The 17,105-nt window shown below is 44.6% G+C and overlaps 1 protein-coding gene and 1 long non-coding RNA gene across 4 annotated transcripts in view; one reads left to right on the top strand and one right to left on the bottom strand.

Annotated features, from left to right (window-relative positions):
* The window catches only part of Mapk6 (mitogen-activated protein kinase 6), a 47,559-nt gene extending 33,667 nt beyond the window's left edge, over positions 1 to 13,892 (bottom strand). For all 3 annotated transcript variants that reach the window (XM_029561939.1, XM_008829768.2, XM_029561940.1), the window contains exon 1: positions 13,726 to 13,892. The gene's annotated coding sequence lies outside the window, so the exon portion shown is untranslated. The remainder of the gene's footprint in view (positions 1 to 13,725) is intronic.
* On the top strand, positions 8,349 to 10,755 carry LOC115069741. The gene is made up of 3 exons (XR_003848978.1): positions 8,349 to 8,492; positions 9,338 to 9,461; positions 10,406 to 10,755. It is a non-coding gene; the product is annotated as an uncharacterized LOC115069741 (long non-coding RNA).
* Positions 13,893 to 17,105: the final 3,213 nt, after the last annotated feature.

Raw genomic sequence — 17,105 nt, 5'->3', positions numbered from 1 at the left:
AGGGTTAAGAGCACTGGCTGCTCCTGCAGAGGACCTCGGTCCAGGTCCCAGTACCCACATGGCAGCTAACAACTGCCCATAACTCCATTTCTAGGGGATCCAGCAGCCTCTTCTGGCCTCCTTGGACATTGCATTCACAGGGATATCTACATAAATGCAGGCAAAATACTCATATACAGGATTGAAGAGATGTCTCAGAGGTTAAGAGCACTGGCTGCTCTTCCAGAGGACCCAGATTCAATTCCCAGCATGCACATGGCAGCTAACAACCATCCTTAGCTCCAGTTTCAGGAAATCTGATGGCCTCTTCTGGCTTCCACAGGCACTGCACAACACAGGTGCACTTACACACATGCAGGCATAACACTCATACACATAAAACAAAACAAATCTGGCTTTCCTTATAATAAAATTTACTTCTGAAACAAAAATCTGTACATTTTTGAATATTGGTTATGTATTCAAATACTTGCATGTTAAGAAATACATATGAGAATAATGTTTACAAAACCAATAATTAAAACAGCATCCCCTCCCTTTAATTAATCTACCTGATAGCTAGTATTTTTCTGGAAGGGCGACAAATGTATAGAAATGGTAAAACTCAACTAGTTAGTACAAAAGGAACAGCTTCCACCTCTCCACACAAGCTTTAACAAGGAGCACAAAGTTGGCAACATCCAGCCTGAGGGAATTCAGTTCAAAGGTTTCCTTGTTTGAACCCTTGTCCTTTTCTGTTTCCCCACTTTTTCTGAGACATGGTCTGACTATTGTGGCCTTAACACGTAATCCTCTTGCCTCAGTCTCCCTCATGGCTAGGATAACAAGCTGCTGCTCCCATGGTCTTTCCCCTATCTCTTTCTCAATAATGCTGGCCTCAAACTCTTGGCAACCCTCCTGCCTCAGCCTCCCAAGTACCGGGATTACAGGCTTACACCATCACATTCCTCCTGTACTGAAGACTACCCCATAGTTTGAGAACAGCTGCTCCTAATTTCTTGAGATAGTCACATTTGAAACTTGAACCTCTTGAGATCACAAAGACGTAAGTAGCCTCGGCTTTTGAAAACAGCCTGGCCTCTGCCACATGACCACCATAAATAAAAGGAAAGAATAGACATAAGTCTCCCCCTGCAATCCCATGAACAGGATAAAATATTCTGAATTGTGGGGACAAAGAAGCTTTCACTACACAAGTTCCTGCCAAACCCCTTTGCAAAGGGGGGGGGGTGGCAAAGGTAAAGGTGTTCACTATATGCAACTCTAAACTTGGGCTGGAGATGTGTTTACATTGGTCACTCAGAGTGCTCCAAATGCTAACAAGCATATCACAAGTTGGATTTTGTAGGCCTACCAGCAACAATCCATTTCCTCCTATTTAAAAAAATATCTTATTATTTTTATTTTATGTGTATGAGTGTATTGCCTGCATGTATGTGAGTGCACCCGTGTCATGCAATGCCTCAGAGGTCTGAAGAGGGCTTCGGATTCTCCTGGAACTGGAGTTAAGGACAGGTCAGAGCCACCATGTGAGCTCTGGGAATTGAACCTGGGTCCTCTGCAAGAGCAGTTAGTGTTCTTAACCGCTGAGCCATCTCTCCAGCCCGTTTCCTCCTATTTAACAGATATTTTGCCACCCAGTAGTTACCACCACAAGTACAACCTTCCTTGAAGGTGTCACTATTCCCAGGGGCTGCTGCCCACCTCTGGAGTCTGCATTTGGCCCTACATGTTGTATCCTTAAAGAAAAGTGAGTCCAGGAGGGGTAAGACCCATGTGTCCATCCTGATGACCACTGTGTCCCTGTGGATGCCCACCCCAATCTCATAGAGATTCTCTTGCCTCTGCCTCCCGAGTACTGAAATTGAAGGCATGTGCCATCATGCCTAGCGAGAAAGTTGCTTTTGAAACTGGATTAAAGAAGTAGAAATTTGGTGGTAGTTTCCACTCACTCCTCTGACGTTTGGGACATAGCAGGTAAATGTAGTATTCATAAATACTTCATTTTCAACACTTACCGAGAGACTACCAGTGCTGACACCAGAGTTACAATGAATGGAACCCACAAGTTCACACTCACAGAGAATAGCAGATGGGCTGAATCATTAGTCCAACTCAGCTCAGTCATTCCTACATTCTTAATGGATTTACATCTGGTTAACAGAGCATAGTCCCAGCTCAATTGTCCTGTACTGATTGCCAGAGACCAATCCACCTGGGTGAAACTGGAATCAAGTTCTTTAAGTTGTGACTTTGGAGGGCTGGACTCTTCCCAGGGGACAGAGTGAAGTTATTACCTTTTAATTAACATGTATTTACCCCAGTCTTATACCCCAGTCTCTGTGGTGTTGGCATGTCTGAGCTTGGAAGACAGTTAGTCTTTGCTTTTGATTGAGATGTGTTCTTAAAAACTTGGTTTCTAACTTTTGTCCCCAGAGACATCATGTTATAAATAACAGCTGGGTTCTCAGGCTAACTTTCGGAAGCCCATTTAGCCTGTCCTCAGCTTGGCTATGAGACTACAGAACTGTGACCTACATTATTTCTATGGGAAAATGTGGCCCAGCAGCAGAACCAGCTTCCTTCCTCCTTCACTTCCTAACTTCTGAATAATGAAGGCCGTGTGTTTACTACAGGAAGCATGCCCCAAGCGTGGGCAGCTGGCATGGAGGCAGATGCTCTGCACAGAGCAGAGCTAGTCTCTTGCAGGGAGGGGAATGCAGCTGGGTGGCCAGTCTTTCTGTGACCAACTTTCTTCAGGAATGGGGAGAATCCAGGCCGGGGTGTTTGCGTGTGCATGTGTGCATGTGTGTGTGTGTGTGTGTGTGTGTGTGTGTGTGTGTGTGTGTGTGTGGTGCTTTCTTGGCAATACTGGTTAATTTCTGGAGCCCCTTGTTCAAAAAGCAGAAAAAGAAACATTAAACTGTGTGGACAAATGTGGTCCCAGAACTGGGTAGGTAGAGGTGGTAGGTTCAGGAGTTCAACATCCAATCTTAGCTCCATAATAAATTCAAGGCCATGCCTCCAAAAAAGAAAAAGAAATATTACTAAAGGTAAAGGTAGTAAAATATAAAACTTTTTCTTTTCTTTATTATAGTGACTGAAATTTGTTAATGTCAACCTAAATAAGAAAAAGTAAAATTATGGATTTTTTTAAGCAAAACCAGTTTTAAATACAAATACAAGCATTAAAAACTGTTTATTTTTATTATTTTTAATTATGTGTATGTCTGTGCCTGGGTTATGTGCTTATGCATGCAGTGTTCCTGGAGGTAAGAGGCATTGGATCCCCTAGAACTAGAGTTACAAACAGTTGTGAGCTGCCCAGTGTAGGTGCTGGAAATCAAACTTGGGTCCGCTGAAAGAACAATATGCATACTTAACTGCCAAGCCATCTTTCTGGTCCCCAAAGATAAGCATTTAACTCCTCCGTGGACTCACCAAAGTGACACAATTTCTCAGAGCTCAAATATTTACATATGTTTCTACTAGTGTAGCAGAAAAACTGCACAAAACTCAGTGATACACGTCTTGATAGACACGTTCTACCACAGTCTCTGACTGAAGAATAAGAAGGAACTGACTGGAACTGACTAACACAGGGAAGGAGCAAAGCAAGGAAGGCCGTGATACTGTATCTGGGTCTTTCATGTCTCATAGCGTCATTGCTTCTTCTGGTGTTTGAAGGTGGGGTTGTAGATGAAAGCATGGCGTCTGGGTGCTGTCAGCTTCCCTCTTGCTCCACCACAGAAAGCAAACTTCCCTTGGACTTACAGCTGGGAACCCTCATGCCTGTGGCTCCATCTTTAGAAGTCTGTGTGCATGGCTGTGGAGAAAGATCTAGTGGGTGGAGTAGTGAGGTGCAGTGCACACGTGGTCTCTATCTCCTATGCTCACCGCATGCTCTACTGTCTCTGACTTTGAAACAGGATAAGGAAAGTCAAGATGGCAGAGCATTAAGCCAAGCATGTGGCCCTTCTGAGAGTGGGGCCCTGTGTGATGTGATGGCTTAGGTATGGAGAAAACGTGGATGCCTGTGTCCTACATAGTGAGTTCTAGGCCAGCTGGGCCTAAGGGAGATCTTGTCTAAAAGAAAAGAAAAAGGAAACCAAAAAAAAAAAAAAAGCAATTTTCCTCTTTGCTTTAAAAAATATTCTACTCATTGAGTCAGGCCTTAATTCCTGTATTCAGGAGGCAGAGACAGGTAGATCTCTGTGAGATTGAGGCCAGCCTGGTCTATATACTAAGTTTCAGGCCAGCTGGAACTACATAATAAGATCCTGTCTCAAAAAAAAAATCACATGTATTTATTTATTTAGTGCAGGGGTGGGCATTCTTATCACAGCTCAAGTGTAGAGGTCAGAGGACAACTTTCAAGAGTCAGTTCTCTCCTTCCGTCATGTGGATCCCTAGGGATTGAACTCAGGTTGCTGGACTTGGCAGCAGTCAGTACCTGTACTGCTAAGCCATCTTGCCAGTCCTTAGTTTTCTCTTGGTTGTAACAAATCATGTAAAAGGAGAAATTTTAATTGGCTCATGGTTTCTGAGGCTTCATGATCAGCCAGCTCCTGCTGTGGGGCTGTGAAAGACAGAACCTCATGGTGGTGGGAACACAGGATAGAGGAAGCTGTTCACCTCACACTGCCAGGAAGCAAAGAGAGTGCAAGGAGTCAGAGACAAGACAGATCCTTGCAGTGACCCCCCTCCCCATGGCCTACTTCCTCCAAAAAGGCCCCACCTTTTAAAATGTCTAGCAATTCCTGGTAGTGCCATCAAATTATGATTCCATCTCTGGGAAAATCTGTGGAATCTCATGATCTAATCACCTTCTAACAGCTTTCAACACATGAGCCTTAGGAACACTTCCCGTTCAACTAACAGGTATCTACCTAGTTATGACCTGGTAAATCTGTTAGACCCTATTTTAAGGTTTCCAGGAAGAATTAAACACGTAATTCCAGGTAATGCTTCAACACTGTTGGGCAAAATGATACTTTCAGATCTGTTTCCTGCAATCTTAGCTAAGAAGCCCAGTACTTGGTTGTTACGTGACTGTCACAAACAGTCAACATTAACTCATGGTTCTCTTTCTTGGAATAAATCATGGCTCCCAGGTCATCTTGTTTGAGTGCACTTCCACAGTAAGAGCACCAAATGCAGAACGCATTATTCCAAATCAGTACAGAATGAAACTCACTTTGTGTACTCCTGTCCACTCCCATGGCTTTGTGCAATTTATCGTTTCTTCTTCAGTTTAGATCTATCATCTTGGAGTTTTACTGTGCTGGAGAGCTTAAGGCCCTTTCAGCCCAGCAGCCTTCTACATGAGCACACTTTCAGACAGTCCCTGAAAGTCTCCTGTCCTTTAGCCATAATGCACAAGAGCTCTGCTCTGAAATCCCCAGAAGTTGCTGGTGTCCATCTGGTGTCCTGACACCAACAGCCATCAGAAAACCCAGGGACCAGCCCCACTTCTGTCATTAATTGTTTGACTCCAGGCAAGTCATTTAATCTCATTTTAGGATGGTATAAGTAATACCTGCCTCCTTTCCCTCACAGAGTCGTTCTAAGACTATCGTGAGCTACCGCGTGGAGAGTGCTCTGGAAACATGGAAGGGACACACACAGGGATGTTCAAGTCTCAGGCTAGAAGCCTGTTTGTTTCCACCATGGTTTCCTGAAGTTGCCAGATCTCTACTTTCTGCATATTAATTCAATACTTATTCTGTGAGTGCCTGCCTGCCTTCTCTAAGGGAGAACATTTTCCCCAGCTGGGGATTCAGCTCAGTGGCAGAGCACTTGCCTACCATGCACAGGGCATGGGTTTGATCCTCAGCATTGGGGGAAAAATAACAAAATAACTTTCTCCCCATTTTCTGGGTAACTTAGTTGGAAAATTGTTGTTTTCAATGTTTAATGTATCAACTGATTGAAACCTTTGGCTTATTTATTTATCAAAGAAATGTAATAAAATATCAGCCTTGCCTGGTGTGGTGGCACACGCCTTTAATCCCAGCACTTGAGAGGCAGAGGCAGGCAGATCTCTGTGAGTTCAAGGCCAGCCTGGTCTACATAGTGAGTTCCAGGACAGCTGGGGTTACAGGGAGACCCTGTCTCAAAAAGACCAAAATAATAAATAAATAAATTAATAAATTAATTAATTAATTAAAATATCAGCCTGACATATACTCAAGCAGGTCTCTCAGGAACAAAGGCCAAAGAGAACAGGTGTGCCTTCTGCTCGGCCAGGAGAGGTGGAGGTCCAGAGGACTACAGCTGAGAAATACTGGGAGATGGCCACCATTGGGTGACTGGCAACCTCTCCATTCCCAACATCCAGCACATCATGAATTTATTCACCTATACAAAAGCATATTTTCATGCTCTCATCATTTAGCCTGAGGTCCATTCAAGCAATGAAAAAAATGTCTTCTACTTTTAGACACCTGGCTGAAGGTTTACCACTCCCTAAGCACAAGGCAAAATATTCTTGGGGGAAAAGAGGAAAGGAAATGTTTATAAAATGATTTAGCTGTACAGCTGGGCATGAAAGAAAGGAAAGGAAGAAAATAAAATGGTTCTTTTCCTCCTCCCTTTGTGACTCAGATTATTCCTAAAAATAGTCATCACCCCAGTGTGGGGAAGCTGAGGGAAGACTCATCTCCACATTCCAAGTTCCATAAGGGCCAAGGAGGGAAAGAAACAAAGGGAAGAAGACAGGAAACAGTCATTTTTATTTTTACTTTTTGGCAGCAGAGGTGATGGTGGTTTCTATAGACAGGGTTTTACTATGTGTCCAGGCTAGTCTTGAACTTCAGACCCTCCTGCATCAGCCTTCCAAGTACTGGGATTACCGGTGTGTTGTAATCAGCACACCTGGCTGGGAAACAGTAACTGTGGGTGCCAAACAAGGGAGCTACCAACTGAGCTTTATCTTCAGCTTGCTTGGTACTTAGTTTTCTTTTCATTTTGAAATAGACTTTCATTAAGTTGTCCAGCCCAGCCTTGAACGCACCCTGTGGCCCAGTCAGGCCTTGAATTTGTGATTTATCCTTCTTCAGCCTGCAGAATAATTGAGATTACAGGTCTATGTCTCCAGGCCTGGTGGAAACACTCTTTGTGGTGCTGGGTATGAACTCGGGGCCTCACTCAAGGTTGGCAAGTACTCTACCACTAAGCTATGCCTCAGCCCCAAAACAATAACTCTTCCTGGAAACCCAAAACAGACCGACATGCTCAGAGGTGAGGCACACCTGAAGGCACATCTGGCTGTAGTAAAATCGGTGATTCGTTTTTAAAATTTATTTTTTATTTTATGTGTTTTGCCTGCATGTCTGTATGTGCAGCGCATGCCTGGTGCCCTCAGAGGCCAGAAGAGGGCATTGGATCCTCTGGAACTGGAGTTATGTGTGGCTGTAGCTGTCATGTGGGTGCTGGGAATCAAACCCAGCTCCTCCTCTGCAGGAGCAGCCAGTGCTCTTAACACCTGAGCCCTCTCTCCAGCATCAGTGCTTCTCATTCTTGCCCCATCATTCTGAAGACTTAGACATTCTCTTGCCTCGGCAAGGATGAAACCCAGCTCGGTTTCAGTCTTATTTCCCACTGACTCTCCCAGGAATCCATATTTCATGAACTCAAATAGGTTTTTGTCTTTTCAACATCAGCCATGGGAGGCTCTTTGAGATTTTTCTTCAATCATTCTTACAGTTGGGCTAGGGATATGGCTAGCTTGTGGAGCACTTGCCAAGCAAGTGAGAGGCCCTGGGTTCAACCCATATTACTATAAAAGAAAAACATGTGCACACATATCATAATGATTTTTTTTTCTGTATTGAGGCAGAACCCAGGGTTTCAGGCAAGTGCTGCACTTAGCTTCACTTGCAGCCTAATATGCTGAATTAGATTAGATTAGAGAGTAAGTTGCTAATATGACCTCTGTGGTGGACATTGAGATAAAATTGACCAGCTCCGCCTCTGAGAAAGGACTTGGTGCTCAGCTGTGGGGACTGTGGTTGGTACATGGCTGTCACAAATCATTTCCTTTAGGGTTTGCCTGGTCTGTAGAGAAAGCAACCTTGCCCAAAGAGATACACCTTTCCTCAGTGGCCCAAATCCATTGACGGTCAAAACAAAAAATAGGAAAAGCTGGGGACTTCAGGCCTGTGCAGAGCAAAATGGAGATTTTCTGTTTAAGAGCTCCCTATTGGGGTTAGCTCAGGCCATCAGCCTGCATCTCAAAGCAGCTCCTCCCTCTGCCCAGTCCCATTTCCTTCCCCTCCCATCCACAGATGTTCATCCCAACAGCTCTCCCTAATAAGTATCCTGAGCACTAAAGTCTGTCTCAGCCTGCTTCCTGAAAAACCCAAACTGCTGCAGTTGGAGCCAAGAGAGGTTTGAAAAGTTAGAGATCAGACAGGGTTTGGAGCTGCCCAGCTCACCACTGGCAGGACAGACCACCTTCAACACAGGCATTAAATGACGGAATTAAAAGGGTATGTTGAAAGTATCTTCTTGTTCACTTTTGTTATTAAGACAATCTCAATAGCCCAGGCTGGCTATGTAACTAAGGCTGATCTTGAACTCCTGATCCTCCTGCATATCCACCTCCTCCTAAATTTTGAAATTATAGATGTGTGTTAACACACTCAGTTTGAAAATACCTTTTTAACACAAAAGGAGGGACTAATGGAGGAATAGAGGAGAAAAAAAATGACACAAGAAATAGCAAAATGGCAAATATAAATCCCTCAGATAAAGTGACGAGCTGGGTGAGTCAGCCTTTGTCACTGACCACACCCTCACTGGCAAAGCAGGTATGTGAGCCAAGTGGCCGTGTGAAGACTAAGGTTCTTCTGGGTCTCTATGGGTTCTCACTCACCAAAGCTAACTACCAATTGTTACTACCAATGTCCAACTTGCCAGCAAGAGAGACCAGTGTGGGGCTTTGGGTATGGCATTGCACCTCCAAGAAACCATCTGGTGTCAAGCTGGCTACTTCAGAATCCTTTTACCCTAAAAGGCTGAGTGATTCATTGTGACAGGAATGGACAAGTATTCTGGGTGAGTGTTTGAGTGTCTCATTCTCAGGCATCACCCTGGGGTTCTGGAATATTCCATCAGCAGAGAATCTCACAAAGCATTGCATCAGACCTGGGGATTCAGCTTGCAACAAGGATGTGAGGGTAGATCCCTGACCCCGCTATCTCCTGTCTATATAGCTGACAGCACCCCTACAAGTTGTATCTGTGCCTGCTTGGGTGCCATGTTCAGCAGGGAATGCTATCTTCCAGGTTACATTAAGTACAGAGGAAAAACTTTTATGGTGCTATGCCCCCAGCAGGGAGAATCCATGGACCCAAGGAAGCAAACTGTGGAAGCAAGGGTAATACTGCTTTGCTATCACTCCCCTGGATCCCAGAGAAAGAATGTGCATTTCAACTCCCACTTTCTGGCTCTTCAAGGTTAGTGGACCTGGTTGCTAAAATAGGACAGTGTCCAGCAGGCAATAGGCAGAAGTCCCTTTGAATTACTAACAAGAGCTGCTGCCTGGGCACTTTGGGTTTCTAGTATCCAAAGTCAAGTGGGACAGTCTCATCAGGAAGATCAGGACACTCCATATCCAATATCTAATCAAGATGTGGTTCTATTTATTACTTTTATGCATATGTGTATGTGCCTTCATGAGTTTTTGTGTATCGTATTCATGCCAGGGGTACCCTCCACCCCAGCCAGAAGAGAATTCAGATTTCCTGGAACTGAGTTACACAGGGTATGAACCACATGGGTACTGAGAACTGAATTCTGATTCTCTGCAAGAGCAGTAAGAGCTCTTGACCACTGAACCATCTCTTCAGCAAAGTGTGGTTCTAAAGCCCAGGCCTAGGCCTGGGGAGACAGCTCAGTCAGTAAAGTGACTGCCTTGCAAGCATGCAGACCTGAGTTTGAGCCTCAGAGCCCAGCTAAAAAGCCAAGCGAGGTGGCACATGCTTGTAATTCCAGCACTGGGGAGGTGGAGACAGGAAGATCCCTGGGAATCCCTGGCCAATCAGACTAGCCTGCTTGGTGACTTCCAAGTCAAGGAGAGACCCTGTCTCAAAAAGCAAGGTAGACAGTTCCTAAAGGACACCTGAGGTTGTCCTCTAGCCTCCATATGCATGTACACACACACACACACACACACACACACATACACACACATGTGCATTTACACACACATGTGCACTCATACACACAAACATGCACACAAACACAATAAAGCCCAGCCCTTTCAGACTGGTTTGGGGCAACAGTAAATAGCACAGTGGTTCTAGAGGTCCTCACTGGGTGAGTGAAGGCTACTGGCCTTCCTAAGGAACAGCTTGCATGTCCCTCCTCTAAGCTTGCTTCCTCCTCTTCCCCTCCACAGGTGTCAATTTTGAAGGCACTTCCTAATAAACATCCTGGATGCTAGCTAAACTGACTCAGAAGCTTCTTCCTGTAGGATCAAAACTGTGAAGATGCCCTGAGGCCCTCCAGTACTAGAGTGTTCTCTCTACTGAAAACATTCATTTAGAGCATTCCAGAAGAATCATCTAAATCAGGAATTTAACATTAGCAAGTTACGCTATGATCTCCAGACTCCACTGAAAGGGTCAATGATTACAATAGTATCCTTTGTGTTTGTGTGTTCATGTGTGTGGGTGTGCATGCACATGTGTGCATGGTTTTATAAGTGTGTGTGTCTGTGTATACAGATCAGTAGACAGACTCAGGTGTCACCTTATTTTGAGACAGGGTCTCTCACTGGCCTAGACCTCTCCAAATAGACTAGGCTGACTGAACAGAGAGCCTCAGAGTCTCCACCTCCCCAGCTCTGAGATAACAAGGGCACACCACCACCAGGCCTGGCTTTGTTTATTTGTTTTTTCACTTGGGTTCTGGGGATCAAACTCAGATCTTCATGTTTGCAAGGCAATTACTTTACAGACTAAGCTATCTTCCCAGCCCCAATAACATCCTTTTTATAGTGAAAAGATCCTTTCAGAAATCACATTTACCTATCAAGAATCTAGCCTTTTTTTTCAGTTTTACTTAGTGTGTGTGTGTGTGTGTGTGTGTGTGTGTGTGTGTGTGTGTCTGTGTCTGTGCCATAGCATGCCTATGGAGGTCGGAGGACAACTTTGTGGAGTCTGTTCTCTCCTTCCATCTTCATGCAGGTTCTGTGGACTGCACTCAGGTGGCCAGGCTTGCATAGCAAGCATCTTTACCCGATGAGCATCCCACCAGTACCTCCAGTCTTCCAATACTGAGTTCCTTAGTCTATCTATCTATCTATCTATCTATCTATCTATCTATCTATCTATCTATCTATCATCTATCATCTATCTATCATCTGACATATACACAGGGTCTCACATATGCAACCCATCCAGGCTGGTCTCAATTCTGTTCTTTCCAGGTGCCCCAGATGTGCACTACTGTATGTGGTTCTCCTTTGACATTCATGACACAACAGTTTTCAAGACCAGAGGCAGCTTAGTTTTATAGAATGCAGAATTTAGGCTTATATAGGGTCATGCACCTTTGGGCAAACTATCAGAGAAGCCACAATGCATGCCTCTCACTGTATCCTATTGGGTGACACAACACATAATGTCCCATCTTTAATATGGGTGTGAGCACTTGATTAAGTGGCATTCGCCAGGCTTTCCCACTGTAAAATTACTGTTTTTTCCTTTGTAATTGTTTTGTGGGGACATACATTAAAGCTATATAAATATCCTTCTCTTCATCCGACATTGGGTGTATTCACGCATTTGTTCAGATCTGCACTGGCTAGTGGACTCCTGTCTCATTCAACAGGGGTTACAGTCCATTACTTCATTTTAATTTCCCATTGTTTCTACTATTGGCTCTGCAAGTTGTATTCTTTAACCTTTTAACTGATCTTCATTATTTCTTTTGTACTTATTCCTCAGTATGCAAGCTATCCAAAGCTTGTTTGGCATCTTCCAGACTTTAGTCCTTCCATCAGCCATTTTCCAAGGATTCCCGGTTCCTTCGGAAACCAAGATCTGGTCCTTAAATGTGTTCTTTGCTATTGTTACTGTTCTCTGGCCCCTTTGATGGTTACAGCTAGGGAATATATGAAATGTACACATGTATGTGTGTAGGTATAAATACAAATGTATATTTACAGCTATATTTATTTTATACCCATCTATGTATATCCAAGATAACAAGACCACTGTTCCCTCCAGTCCTAGCCCAACCCTGACTATTTTCTATCTCATTTTCTGTGTATGTAACGACCCTATCTACCAATAAGAAGCCTGGCCCCATGACTTACCTAATCAGTCATTCTGTGTATAAACAACGTCTCAAGACTGTCTGTGATACTGTAAAATATATTTGGCCTTTGGCCATGGCTCCTAAATAGAAATCCATAAACCTCTGTAATTTCCTGAGTAACAGAGCTGCTTGGAGAATCTTTTGTTCTAATATGTGGTCATCAACCCTAGTTCCTGACTCAGAGCTCCTGAGACCTGTGTAATTTCCTGAGTTACTGGCACATCTAACCCAGGGGCCCTAAATCCTTGGAATTTCCTAAGACAGGGCATCATCTGCTGTAATGAGGCAACCCTTGACATGTTCCTGGATAGCCTCACGATGGGGCTGGTGGCCAGAGGAACCAGCCATGTGATTGGAGGGGGGGAGAGCAACTGAAGGTGGAGCTGACCACGAGTGAGGAGTGAGATAATCAATCATGCTTCCTAATGAACCTCCATTAAAACCTCCCAAGGACAATGTTTGGAGAGCTTCCAGGTAGCTGACCATGGGGGACAGGGAGGGGCACTCATAGACAGGCACTGAAGCCCTGTGCTCCCTCCCATTTCTCACCTAGCTGTTAATTGTATCTCTAGTGTTAGGCTTTATAATAAATGGGTGAACCTAAGTGTTTCCCTGAGTATGTGAGCCACCGCTTTAAACTAAGCAAACCCAAGGAGAAGGGGTTGTTTTAAAGGTTTTATGGCCTGGGTCAGAGGCAGGCCTGGAACTGGCTTGTGAAGTGGGAGCAGCCTTGTGGGAGTATGCCCTCAGTTCATGGATTCCGCTTCTTCTAGGTAGATCATGTCAGAATTGAATGGTAGGATGCCCAGCTTGTATCCCAAGGAATCTAGGGTCAGAAGTGCTGAGTGAGTGACTCTGGGTAGGAAAGACAGTCTCCTTCTGTCCCTGTACTGTCTCCCATGATCAGTGCAATCTTCCTCTTCACTGCACTGCTGGTGCTCTCTGTAGATGCATCTGTCTGCTTCCTGCTTATGCCCAGTGCCCTGAGTCTGCTGGGGCAGCCTGATCAATGCACCAGTTCTAGGCTTCCTCTCTTCCTCCCCCCCTACCTCTGGCCCATATGACCCTACTTGGGTTCCAACACCTGGCACAAGGCTGTCTCTCTGAAGGGACTCCATTCTCTCTTGACTCAGAATATTCCACTGGTGTCCCTTTCTTGTGGGAATGCCTTCTCCATCCCTGTCAGGCCACTCTCTGCACAGAATCCTCATTCCTCTTAGCCTTTGCCTCCTGTACCAAACCAACTGCCTACTCAAACTGTAGGCAACCATGGCTTCGAATCCTCCACCACTAACACCCACCTTGCTTGGCTCCTGTATCAGTCTCCTTTCTATCAATATAACAAAACAAGTGAAGCTGGACACTTTATGGATATAAGAGATTTAACTAACTCACAGTTTAGGAGCTTGAAACTCCAAGACTGAATGGCCTCCGGTGAGGACTTCCTTGGCGATATCACACTGCAGCAGATGGCATCATGGCAGGACTACAGCACAGAGAGAGAAGCCAGGCGGCGGGGACCAGCTGGCCTTGCCCTTTTATAACAGCAACACATTCTCTGGAAAACAAACTCACTAATCCCTTCTGAGGGCAACACCTCTGATGATCTACTAACAATGCCCTAAACTCCACCTCTTAAAGTTCCACACCTTCCAGGGTGGCCCTACTGAGGACCAAACTTCCAACAAATGAACCAGAAGACACACCCAAACCACAACAGTCCTATTATGTGGTTTGAAGAAGGGGAAGGGAAGGGAAGAAAAGGGGAGGAAAGAACCCGGGGAGGTAAAAGAAGTGAAAGGTAAAAAATGATAGATGGTTATTCACGTTTTTCAACTTTTTTTTTTTTTTTTTGAGACAGTGTCTCATGTAGCCCAGTCTGACCTCCACATCCTGCCAAGTGTCATTACAAGCATGGGCCATCACAGCATTTTGAACATTTTGACTCATTCTTAAAGCTGCCACCACCACTTGGGACTGGAGACATGGCTCAGAGGTAAAGAGCACTGGCTGCTCTAGTAAAGGACCCAGGTTCAGTTCCCAGCATCCACATGACTGCTAACAACTGTCTCTAACTCCAGTTCCAGGTACCCTGATACCCTCTTCTGGTTTCCAAAGGCATTGCAAGCACTTGGTGCACTTTGCATGCAGGCAAAACACACATATACACAATACAAAAATAAACACAATAAAAAAAAGGAAAAATAAATAAAAAGATGTCACTACCTCTTCTAGCAGAACCTTAATGGCTAATGCAGGACAATATATAAAAGTTCCGCTGAAGGGGCTGGAGAGATGGCTCAGATGTTAAGAGAACTGGCTGTTCTTGCAGAGGACCTGGGTTGGCTTCCCAGGACTCACAGGAGGGCTTACAATCATCTGTAACTTCAGTTTCAGGGAATCCAATGCCCTCTTCTGGCCTCTGCAGGTATTGCACACACATAGCAAAAAGGGATCTCATTTAACCACTTCCAACTTCTTTTCTCTCTTTCCATTTTCCTATCAGAACGTTTGCTAATCTTCCTAGATTAGTTTGTATTTGTGTGTGTGGCGAATGCTGTGTGTGTTCAGGTGCACACATCCAGGCGTGCCTCTGTAGAGGCCAGAGGTCGATCTTGGGTGTTTTCCCCTATTGCTTTCCTTTCTTTTTTTTCCAAACAGTGTCTCTCTGTAGTCCCAGCTGGCTTGGAACTCACTGTGTAGACTAGGCACACCTCGCTCTCTCACCTGCCTCTGCCTCAGGAGTGCTGGGATAAAATGTTTGTTTTCCACCTTCCCTTGCCTCTTTTTTTTTAGACAGGGTCTTTTACTAAACCTGAAGCTCATCATTTTGGTTAGGCTGGTTGGTCAGTGAGCCCCTGAAATCCACCTGTCAATGTCCCCCAGTTCTGAGATTACAGATGTACACAGCCACATGGTTTTTGTTTGTTTTATGTCAGTGCTGGGGATCCAAAATCAGGTCCTCATGCTTGCACAGCAGATATTTTACCTGCCCCATCTCCAAGCCTCTAAGAGCTGCTTCTTTTTCCTTTTTTTTTGAGTTGGGGTCTCACTATGCAGACCAGCAGGCTGGCCTCAAACAGACAGTTGCCTGCCCCTGTCTCCTGAGTGCTGGAATTAAACACATCACCATGTCTGGCTTCTTCTTTATTTTTTACTTTTTGGTCTTTTTGAGACAGGGTCTCCCTGTAGCCCTAGCTGGCCTGGATTCACTATGGAGACCAGGCTGGCCTTGAACTCACAGAGATCGGCTTGCTTCTGCCTCCTGAGTGCTGGGATTAAAGTTGTGTGCCATCACGCCCAGCTCATCTTTATTTTTAAACATTACATTTATTTATTTGGGAGGGGTTGTCTGTGCCATGGCGTGGGTGTGGAAGTCAGAGGACAACTTTTAGGAGTCAGTTCTCTCCTTCCACCATATGGGTCCTGAGGATCATACTCATTGTCAGGCTTGGAGGCAAATGCCTTTACCCACTGAGCCAGCTCTTCAGCCCATACATTTCTGCTAGATTTTTCCCCCAGTGGCAGATACTTCAAATGTCCTAAAGCCACATAGTCTTCAGATCCCATTTCCTCATGTGTACCATAAGGTATCTGGAAACCTGGAATTTTGTAGGCATCTGTGACATGTACCCTTTTCAGTCTTATACTCTGACTACTACTGGTAAGAAACAGAAGCTCATTCCATGGAGACAGGCACCATTTCTTTCTCATCTTTATTCTCTGGAGGCATTGTACATAGTCGAGATGCCATACATTTGTTGGACTGAAAATCATAAAGGTCTGTTTCTCTTTTTTCCTTTGTTTTTATGTATACCTTTATTGAGCTTTTGTGCATTTCATATATCTTAATCAAATTTTGAACCCCCACATGGGGGGTTATGAGGCCCCTCTCCCCCACCCATAGCCCCCCTATCAGATTTCATGTATTCTGTCATATATGTTAAGGCCTATCCAATCAAGCATTTGTACTCAGATGTCCCTGGGTATAAGTTCACCCACTGGAGTCTAGTTGGCCTATCTAGAGTCACTCCTTTAAAGAATATCTACTGTCCCTCATCCCATAATAATCAGTTGCCAATAGTTCCTCAGCTAAGGTTAGGGCCTGCTGCCCATTTCCCCGGCACTATGCTGGGTTTTTGTCTGACTGAGTCAGCATGGGTCTTATACATGCTGTCACCATTGTTGCAAGTTCTTATGCAAGGTCCCAGAGGTCTGAAAGCCTCTGTTTTCTTATGTTCATGCACCAAGCCTGGCTCTTACAATCTTTCCAGCCCCTCTTCCAAAATGGTCCATGAGCCATGGGTAGATGAGCTTTAATATAGGAGTCCTATCCAGGAACCTGTACTCTGCAGTCTCTTATTCGCTGAACTTGGCCAGTTGTGGCCTTAGTCTGCATCGCACTCTGTTGTATTAGGAAGGCTTTGCTAGTGAGAGTTGAGGGATGTATTAGTATTCTACTTCCTGTTCTGCTTATGTTATCCATGAGCCTTAGGTGTAGAGGATCCACTGTAGATGTGTCACTTAGAGTTGAGCATCTCTCAAACATATATTCTCTGTGTGTGACCAGTTGTGGAACTCTACAATAGCCTCCATCTGTTGCAAAAAGAAGCTTCTTTCATGAATGGTGTATAGTATACTTGTCTGTAAATATAAGGCTCCATATTTAGTGTACAGTAAAAAATTTCATTTGTCTTGAGATATGACAGAGATACGGTTTTCTCTAGGATCTATGACCTTTCCAGCCATGTGTATTTGGCTATGCTTACAGTGTC

This window comes from Nannospalax galili, unplaced genomic scaffold, assembly GCF_000622305.1.
Source record: "Nannospalax galili isolate Female #2095 unplaced genomic scaffold, S.galili_v1.0 scaffold213, whole genome shotgun sequence".
NCBI lineage: Eukaryota > Metazoa > Chordata > Mammalia > Rodentia > Spalacidae > Nannospalax > Nannospalax galili.
Note: the sequence above shows the minus strand (reverse complement) of the source record. Positions and strands in the feature narration are given on the sequence as shown.